Consider the following 10,181-nt stretch of genomic DNA (forward strand, 5'->3'; position numbering starts at 1 on the left):
GGGTTAGTACCTGTTTGCATTTCTACAGAGAATCACTGTGGTGGTCGCTTTGAACTTTCTTTGGGCTGGTTTTTAACTTTGTCACTTTATGAAGTGTAATGAATTACTTTCTCTGGCACGTAATTAAATAACATACTACATTACTTCTAAACAAAGTAATGAATAATGCATAATGCGCTGCTCTTTTTGAGTAAGACCCCAACACTAAAGACAGTATATCATTCGTGTTTGTCACGGCCCAGCGGCACGAGGGAACAGGGATGGACACAGGCGCAGAAACCAACCCGGAAGCGAGGTGACAGAAAACAAATGTTTTATTTCCGCCCACAGGTAAACAAAGGTGAAACACAAAGCGACGCCACCACACTAGTGGCGCGTAGGATTCGTCGGGGATAATGAGGGCGACCTAGACACCTCTAGGAGACGGCTGAACAGCGGGGACAGCGGGGAGGTAGAAACAGGACTAGGTAGGGACCGGGGGCACTGGAACAAGAGGAGATCACGATCAGAGGGATCCAGCAGACAACCAACAATCCTCCGCAGTTGAATTGAATTGCCTTACTTGGTTTCAGATGGAGGGGACAGGTGGAGCGGAAAATCCGGAAGCGGTCGAGGCGTGGGGAGGCAGGCAGGTGAGCGGTGGGCCGGCAGGCCACGTGGTGTAAGCAGCAGGCGGCCCAGGTCCAGGAGGACGGGAGCGAGGGGAACAAGATCTCCACTCCGGGTGCTATCTCTGAGGACAAGAAAGACAGGTGAGTCATCACACGGCGTTAAGACAAGGTTTAGGATGCTCCACTGAACTAACATGGGAATAGCAGATACTCAGGCGATGAGTGGTTGAGAGCGCAGGTCTGATATACCGCTGGCACGATTGCTCACAGGTGGTCAGCCAGGGAGGGGCAACCGGACTCCGCCTAAAGGAGGAGGAGCCGCTGTCTGAGACCTGTAGGTGCCCAACCAGACCATGACAGTGTTATAGCTATACTGGCTGCCTGTGGAATTTAAAATTGATTTTAAAATGTTATTGCTTATTTTTAAGGCCTTCATTGATCAGTTTCACAATATATGGCCGATCTTTTAACCATGTATTTTGCTTCCAGGTCACTGATGTCATGGTCTCAAGAACTTTCCTCAGGGTGCCCTCCTGACTGAAAAACTCAGACATACCAATTCTCAATGCTTTTAATCAGATCTTAGTTGCCTCATAGTTTGGGCAAGTGCGCAGTAAATGTGCTCTACCACTCCTTTTTTGGCCATTTTCACTTTTGATTTATTTTATTTATATATCTACTCTTTTTTAAAACTGCCTTTTCAGTTTTATACTCTTTTATTACTATTTCATTTATCACATTTTAACCACTTGACTTTGTCCACTGTTCCACAGCCAGGTTGAAAATCACACTGCACCCCCTAAATCTGAGGTTGGGCTAATGGATGGATACTCCTAAGCAGAGATGCTTAGGACTGCTGCTCTCACACCCAGGACCAGCATAAGTATTAGAAAATGGGTGGATGAATGGATTATTTTTTTATATACTACTATAAAAAACTAGGTCTTGTTATTTTTTTTTACTTCTAAAATGCTGTTAACTCTCTATCCAAAAATACAGTTGTGATCTCTGGACACATGGAAGTGTAAATGGTGACTGTTCAAGTGTTAATGGGTGTTTTTGTGAGGATATGTTCCACTGAGGCACAGTACACTGACCTGCAAAGCTCTGATATAAATGCATAGGGCTCTAATTCACTCTCTTATGTTGATGAGTTGTGTGCAAAAAAAAGAAGATGTGTGTGCTTCTATTAATGTTACTGTGCTGAAAGCATTTAAAACTGACCATGCAAAACAAACTGAGAGAGACACGAGCAAACCCTCTTGAAAAAAAAAAATCTCTTGAATGTTTTTGGGTTTTTTTTGAGTTGAAATCAAAGTACAGAACATGTCGTTGATATTGAAGTTTATCTGTTTGTTTGTTTTGTGCTGTGTGCATCAGGCTCTTTTTGGATTATAATGGATTGCAATGATAATGGATTGCATTTATATAGCGCTTTTCGGGGCCCTCAAAGCGCTTTACAATTCCACTATTCATTCACTCTCACATTCACACACTGGTGGAGGCAGCTACAGTTGTAGCCACAGCTGCCCTGGGGCAGAATGACAGAAGCGAGGCTGCCATATCTCGCCATTGGCTCCTCTGCTACAAAAATCTGTTTTTTCATTTCTAAAGTGATAGAACGTTTACCTCCTTTTCAGTGACTTAGAAGAACAATTTGACCTTGACAAAGCTGGACTGCAATAAACTTGTTACTACTGAGTAACGCAATTCAAAAGGGAGCATAATAGCGTCTGGAGCAAAAACCCTTTGCACTGCATCCTTGGTGACTACTTTCAGTCAGTGCCATGTTTTTAGTGTTTTAAGTGTTAAAGTGACAAGCCCTCTGATGCCACTGTGGTCTTCAGCTTCGGCTGCTGCTCTCATCCGGGGCAACTTGACACAGAGTGGGTGGGTGTGGAGAAAGAGCTTGTCCAAGGACAGACAATCGAGCCGATCAGAGTTGTTATTTTCTCTGAAGTAGAAAAGACTTTCTTGTTTGAGTGAAACTTTCACAGTTGAGTCTTTTCAGACTAAAAGCGCTGGCTGGGGAGCTCCACTACCAGTTGAAAAACATTTACATTCAAGATCTCTTTATGTCAACGTGAGCCTTTTGTTTGTACGACAGAAAGGGCGTACCCTGTCACAGCATATCATAATGTAGTTTTGCCAGAAAGTGGGTGACAGCAGCTAAGTAATATGATCTCCATCCAACCTTAGCCTAGAATTTAATTATCAGCTCTGTTTTATAATGCCATGCTAGTCTGTGGTACATCTAATTAAGCTCATAATTAATGTCTTTTGGGCCTGCCAGCCTGCAAATTAGCCATAAACAGTAAATGCAATGTGGGGTTCATGTGGTGAGGTGTACAGAAACACAACAAGGTTTCTCAGCAGATAGGGTGGACATGTGGACATCGGCTGAAAGGTGATGAGCTGCACTGATGCTCAAGGTTTAATATTTATTTATTGAAGCCTTGTCAAATTGAAACAAGAGATTAACATTGTGACACATAAAATGTCTTCACCCGACGCGATGTGGTTTGACAGTGAGCAATGAGATTTCCTCAAATGGAGAGCTGGAGGAAAAATGGGGAGAAGGCAGCTATCCTGGAAGACAGAAGACCTGGGATGTTCAGTGGTCTGGCCACAGGTGAGCAGCTAAAATTACTGATTAATGGAACAACCTGAGACCTCAGTTTGGACGACACCAGCGGGACTGCCATGGCTCAAGCTGCCGAATGTTCTCTTGTACTAAATATAGACTTCCTCAGTGTAGGAGGTTAATTGAGTCACATCTTCAGTGGATGTATAGGGTAGCTGAATCTGTACCTGGTTGTACTGTACAGTCACAGCCTGTTCAGGGACAGGAGTCAAACAAATCCAAGGGGGCTAAGGCAGAAAGGCAGGGAATAAAAGGCTGAAAACCTTCGCTTACATTATAAGAGCACTCAGAGAGCACAAGTCCCCCCGGCTATTGTAAAACTTTGTTTTATGCTGATGTCAGCATTGTTAGTATGGAAACCAGCTCTCTCCATGACCTTTCATTTGATATATTACTTGATATGGTTTCTTGACATTTTCTTTCAAGGTTAACTTTGACCTTGTGTGTTAACAATGAAGGTCAAGGACAAATGCTTAGCCATCCTAAGTATTCATGAACCCCAAGACCTGGTACACTGTCAAGGGTGAAGATGATTTTAAAAAAATTAAGTAATTAATTTTCAAATGTGGTGTGACCTTCACCAAAATTAAATCAGCTTATTATTATCTACCATCGCTGAAAGGTAAGGGATCTGATTGAATAGAAGTGAATTCAATTGAGTTTTTGCCTATAAAAATGACCCAAAAGTCTAATTTTAAATAAAACTCAGAATGTAAAATGTTCTGTAATATTTCATTCATAACAGTTTGAATAGAAGCAGGAGAAATAAAGAATATGTTTAAATGCTAAGCTAAAAGGGAAAAATGAATTCGAGCATGGATATTAGACCTGAGGAGGAACTACAAGGCAAGTTCAGCAAGGACATGCTTTCTTGGCTCTCGTCAGACATAGCAGGATTATCTTTGTATTTTGCTAACCCAGGCTTTTTTTAAATTAGGAATTAAGAATAATAACTGTGGTGATCCAACCAGAAAAAGAGAAACACCTTCATGAAACGATGAAAGTGTAAAGTCTGGCTTTTAGACTCAACATATTTGCCAACCATTCATCTCATTTTCCAGTGAAGCCTTGAGACAGACTTTACTTACAGTATTGTACAGCGTGATGTTTACTATCTTCACTGCTTTATTATGTAGTAAAAAAGTTCAAATATTGGTGAATAAGTTAGCTTACTAACCTTTTCTAATGAGCACTGGATATAACTTGCTAATTATTATGTGCCATTAGTTTGTTTAGTAGTAGTGGTAGAATGTTCATTTAATCTACTTTGAGCGCTGGCGTGCAAAAAGCGATTTCCTGTATTTGCCAAAAAATGATCATCGGTATTTAAAAGATTCTAAATGAGCCTTATGTGAAACATATCTCCCACGAATGACATCAAGTCATTTTGATGCAAAAACCACTTTTATATCACAGCATAGATGCTGCAGTTAATCTGTGACACCGGGACTTTCATACGGGCTGTCCTTTATTTATCAAGGTAAAAACTCTCATTGATGCTAAAAAAGTCTGTTTCAAGAGAGATTGTGCCGGAGAAATTGCAACAGATTCAATATCACAGTTCTATCAGGATATTTTAAGTGACCAAAGGAGTTGATCAATGATAACATAGAACATAATGTAGGTACAGTAACTCAGAGGCATTACAATTCCTGCAAAATATTTCATTTCTTTATTTCATATATACCCCTTTGTAAATCCTGCTGCCTAAAACATATTTATCAATTGAAGCAAATATTAAGAATTAAAAACCCCACAGAGAAACATCAGAAACTTCTTACCAGATGACTTTTTGGCTGAAATTTTGATGTGAAAGGAGGAAATGTTACAGAAAAGGTCATTGGAAAAGCATACTTACATCAACACTACAAATGATGAGATTTTGGCAGTGCAGAAAGCAGAAATGACAGTGGGCTACAATAACAAGACAAAAACAAGGCATAAGACAGAACATGGGGAAAGTTCAAAGAATGGGGATAATAAATATTTGATCTCCAGCTAAATTTGTAAGTTTGTTCAAAAAACTATTTTTTTTTTATTGTAGTTTAATTTTAACAGAATATTAAAAAAGAAAAATTTGGAAAAAGAACACTTTGCATAAAAGTTTTAAATTGATTTCCATGGTATTTATTTGACTCCCAAGCAAAACACGACTTAACAATTGGTGGAGAAACATCTGTTGGCAAGCACAGCTTAACACGTATATTAATGTTCATCATCAGGTTTGCACACATCTGTGGAGGGATGTTGGCCAACTCCTTTTAATAGAAATTCACCAAATCCTTTAGGTTTTTTGAATGCTGCTTGGTAACTCAAACCTTCAGCACCCTCCACAGATTTTCTACAGGACTGAGGTCTGGAGCCCAGCTAGGCCCTTCCATCAACTTAATGCTTAGTGCTTCTTCTTTAGCCTCTCCATTGTTGTCTTTGTGGTATGTTTTGGGTCACTGTCATGCTAGAAGATCCATCCCGATCCATCCATCTTCAGTATTCTGGTCGATGAAAGAAGGTTCTGGTCCAAGATTTTACGGGACATGACCGGTTCATTGCCCTCTCAATGCGGTGAAGTTGTCCTGTATCCTTAGCACGACAACATCTCAAAGTATAATCTTTCCACCTACATTCTTGACTGTGGAGATGGTTTTCTTTGGGTCATCCTCAGCATTTCTCTTCTTCCATACACGGTAGGTCAAGTTGATACCAAAAAGCTCGATTTTGGTTTCATTTGACCCCGGCACTTTCCTCTCTTTCCTGACTTTTCTTCTCTTTGGTCTTCTCTATCGTGACGGAAAGGTCTGATTCTGTGGACAGGTGTGCACAGACTTGAGATCAGGAGTTTCTGTAATTGATTGATTGATATTAATCTGTGTCCCTCTTGGGTACTTACAAACTAACAAATTTCTCCCACTGTGCATAGCAAATGTAACGATACTCCACTTGGCCATAAGCCAGATTATGAACATGCAACTAAGAGAGTGGGCTCTTTGAAAACAGCCACATGACGTAACTGTCAGGGTGCAGACATTGGGATTCATGTCAGAGAATAAAATTAGGGGGTGGCTGTTCACCTTCCTGAGTGCCCAGAGAAAACAGGCCAATATACGGGTCTTTGTCTAAATTTAACAACGTGTGGTTGGTGAAAGGTGTTAATTTTCCCACAAAGTTTCATGAGCTCCAACACCACCGTTTCCTTCTTCTTTACCTTTGTGACCTTCCTTTTACTTTCTCTCTTGTCTGGTATTCTCGTATTTGGCAACACCAGTAATATAATCTTCTTGTAGTGGGGGAAAAAACCTGTTTTCCATTTACTTTTGGTGCCCAGCACAAGGGTTAGTTAAATCAAATTGTAATGAGTTAGCACTCCTCCTGCAGCTGTTCTGTTTGAGATCGCTTTTTCCAAAATTGTATCATTCTACCAACTCAATTGCTTTTGGAAGAACATTTTAATGAAAAAGACATTTATTTAAATGATGACAGAATGTTATATAGCTGCTAAAATTAGCTATATTTTGAGCTTTGCATTCATGCAAAATTATTCAAATTGTTCACAAATACCAAGCATATTTCATTTTGCTATTCATGTTTCTCAGCTATTTAAGATGATCAAACCTTCTGACCTCCATGTTTCCATATATGATTAAAAAGATATATTGTGAGTTTTAATTAAAAGTCCTCATATATATATATATACAGTGGGGCAAAAAAGTATTTAGTCAGCCACCGATTGTGCAAGTTCCCCCACCTAAAATGATGACAGAGGTCAGTAATTTGCACCAGAGGTACACTTCAACTGTGAGAGACAGAATGTGAAAAAAAAATCCATGAATCCACATGGTAGGATTTGTAAAGAATTTATTCGTAAATCAGGGTGGAAAATAAGTATTTGGTCAATAACAAAAATACAACTCAATACTTTGTAACATAACCTTTGTTGGCAATAACAGAGGTCAAACGTTTACTATAGGTCTTTACCAGGTTTGCACACACAGTAGCTTGTATTTTGGCCCATTCCTCCATGCAGATCTTCTCGAGAGCAGTGATGTTTTGGGGCTGTCGCCGAGCAACACGGACTTTCAACTCCCGCCACAGATTTTCTATGGGGTTGAGGTCTGGAGACTGGCTAGGCCACTCCAGGACTTTCAAATGCTTCTTACGGAGCCACTCCTTTGTTGCCCGGGCGGTGTGTTTTGGATCATTGTCATGTTGGAAGACCCAGCCTCGTTTCATCTTCAAAGTTCTCACTGATGGAAGGAGGTTTTGGCTCAAAATCTCACGATACATGGCCCCATTCATTCTGTCCTTAACACGGATCAGTCGTCCTGTCCCCTTGGCAGAAAAACAGCCCCATAGCATGATGTTTCCACCCCCATGCTTCACAGTAGGTATGGTGTTCTTGGGATGCAACTCAGTATTCTTCTTCCTCCAAACACGACGAGTTGAGTTTATACCAAAAAGTTCTACTTTGGTTTCATCTGACCACATGACATTCTCCCAATCCTCTGCTGTATCATCCATGTGCTCTCTGGCAAACTTCAGACGGGCCTGGACATGCACTGGCTTCAGCAGCGGAACACGTCTGGCACTGCGGGATTTGATTCCCTGCCGTTGTAGTGTGTTACTGATGGTGACCTTTGTTACTTTGGTCCCAGCTCTCTGCAGGTCATTCACCAGGTCCCCCCGTGTGGTTCTGGGATCTTTGCTCACCGTTCTCATGATCATTTTGACCCCACGGGATGAGATCTTGCGTGGAGCCCCAGATCGAGGGAGATTATCAGTGGTCTTGTATGCCTTCCATTTTCTGATGATTGCTCCCACAGTTGATTTTTTCACACCAAGCTGCTTGCCTATTGTAGATTCACTCTTCCCAGTCTGGTGCAGGTCTACAATACTTTTCCTGGTGTCCTTCGAAAGCTCTTTGGTCTTGGCCATGGCGGAGTTTGGAGTCTGACTGTTTGAGGCTGTGGACAGGTGTCTTTTATACAGATGATGAGTTCAAACAGGTGCCATTCATACAGGTAACGAGTGGGGACAGAAAAGCTTCTTACAGAAGACGTTACAGGTCTGTGAGAGCCAGAGATTTTCCTTGTTTGAGGTGACCAAATACTTATTTTCCACCCTAATTTACGAATAAATTCGTTACAAATCCTACCATGTGGATTCATGGATTTTTTTCTTCACAATCTGTCTCTCACAGTTGAAGTGTACCTCTGGTGCAAATTACTGACCTCTGTCATCATTTTAAGTGGGGGAACTTGCACAATCGGTGGCTGACTAAATACTTTTTTGCCCCACTGTATGTATATATATATATATATATATATATATATATATATATATATATATATATATATATATATATATATATAAAAAACACCCAGCACGCCCCTGCGGGCGGTTTATCCTTCAAGCTCAGGTCCTCTACCAGAGGCCTGGGAGCTTGAGGGTCCTGCGCAGTATCTTAGCTGTTCCCAGGACTGCGCTCTTCTGGACAGAGATCTCCGATGTTGTTCCCGGGATCTGCTGGAGCCACTCGCCTAGCTTGGGAGTCACCGCACCTAGTGCTCCGATTACCACGGGGACCACCGTTACCTTCACCCTCCACATCCTCTCGAGCTCTTCTCTGAGCCCTTGGTATTTCTCCAGCTTCTCGTGTTCCTTCTTCCTGATGTTGCTGTCATTCGGAACCGCTACATCGATCACTACGGCCGTCTTCTTCTGTTTGTCTACCACCACTATGTCCGGTTGGTTAGCCACCACCATTTTGTCCGTCTGTATCTGGAAGTCCCACAGGATCTTAGCTCGGTCATTCTCCACCACCCTTGGGGGCGTCTCCCATTTTGACCTCGGGACTTCCAGGTTATACTCGGCACAGATGTTCCTGTACACTATGCCGGCCACTTGGTTATGGCGTTCCATGTATGCCTTGCCTGCTAGCATCTTGCACCCTGCTGTTATGTGCTGGATTGTCTCTGGGGCATCTTTACACAGCCTGCACCTGGGGTCTTGCCTGGTGTGATAGACCCCAGCCTCTATGGATCTTGTACTCAGAGCTTGTTCTTGTGCTGCCATGATTAGTGCCTCTGTGCTGTCTTTCAGTCCAGCTTTGTCCAGCCACTGCTAGGATTTCTGGATATCAGCCACCTCCTCTATCTGCCGGTGGTACATACCGTGATGATCTGGGGGGAAGGGGGTGACTGTCCTCCAATGTAGGAGGAAGAGAAGATGTGAAGTCTGAGAAATGACAAGGGGTGGGGTGGAGAAGTCAGGACTGCAACTGAGGCATGAGTGTCCATGACAACGGCATTCATTTATGTTGAAGAGGGTTTGTAATGGCTCCTGCATAGTTTCGCAAATTTTTTTCACAAGGTAACAAATCGAAACCAAAGCCTACCTAACAGATACCCGTGAGCTGACAGTGTGCACATGCTTTCAAAGAGTCACAATTCTTGTTATTACTTAAAAATGTAGAGTTGTATAAAAGTCATTTTGTGTATGCAGAGTGTGCAGCCTTGCATCGTGTGGGTGTATTCTTGCATAGTAACGCTGATTGGCACGCAAAGTGATCTCACGTTACACAATGTAGTAACTTTTAGCAAGGCCAGCTGCAGGCATTTACTCATAGTGTGGGTCTAGGATCAAGTTAAACTTACATGTGTGTTCCAATACTAGTCTTATACATAAGTTGAATATACCTTTAGGTCTGAGTACAATGAGGTCTTTATCTATTGTGAAAAAAAGACATGGGCAAATGAGGATCACAAAAATTGTGCTCTTAGTTATGCAAAAAATGAAGGAGGTTTGTTTCCTTCTTTCATTTCAGTACTTGGAAATCTGGACAATAGGGGAAAGCTGTTAAAGCTCTTAGACAAGCTCTGCACACCCTAAATCACCGCACCATGAACTGATGTGGATCCTCGTGTGTACTT

The 10,181-nt window shown here is 41.8% G+C and overlaps 1 long non-coding RNA gene across 1 annotated transcript; it reads right to left on the reverse strand.

Annotated features, from left to right (window-relative positions):
• Window positions 1-296: 296 nt before the first annotated feature.
• On the reverse strand, window positions 297-939 carry LOC113023339 (uncharacterized). Its single transcript, XR_003272551.2, has 3 exons — window positions 806-939; window positions 563-733; window positions 297-483 (listed from the first exon to the last, which is right to left on the reverse strand). It is a non-coding gene; the product is annotated as an uncharacterized LOC113023339 (long non-coding RNA).
• Window positions 940-10,181: the final 9,242 nt, after the last annotated feature.

This window comes from Astatotilapia calliptera, chromosome 6, assembly GCF_964374335.1.
Source record: "Astatotilapia calliptera chromosome 6, fAstCal68.1, whole genome shotgun sequence".
Taxonomy (NCBI): Eukaryota; Metazoa; Chordata; class Actinopteri; order Cichliformes; family Cichlidae; genus Astatotilapia; species Astatotilapia calliptera.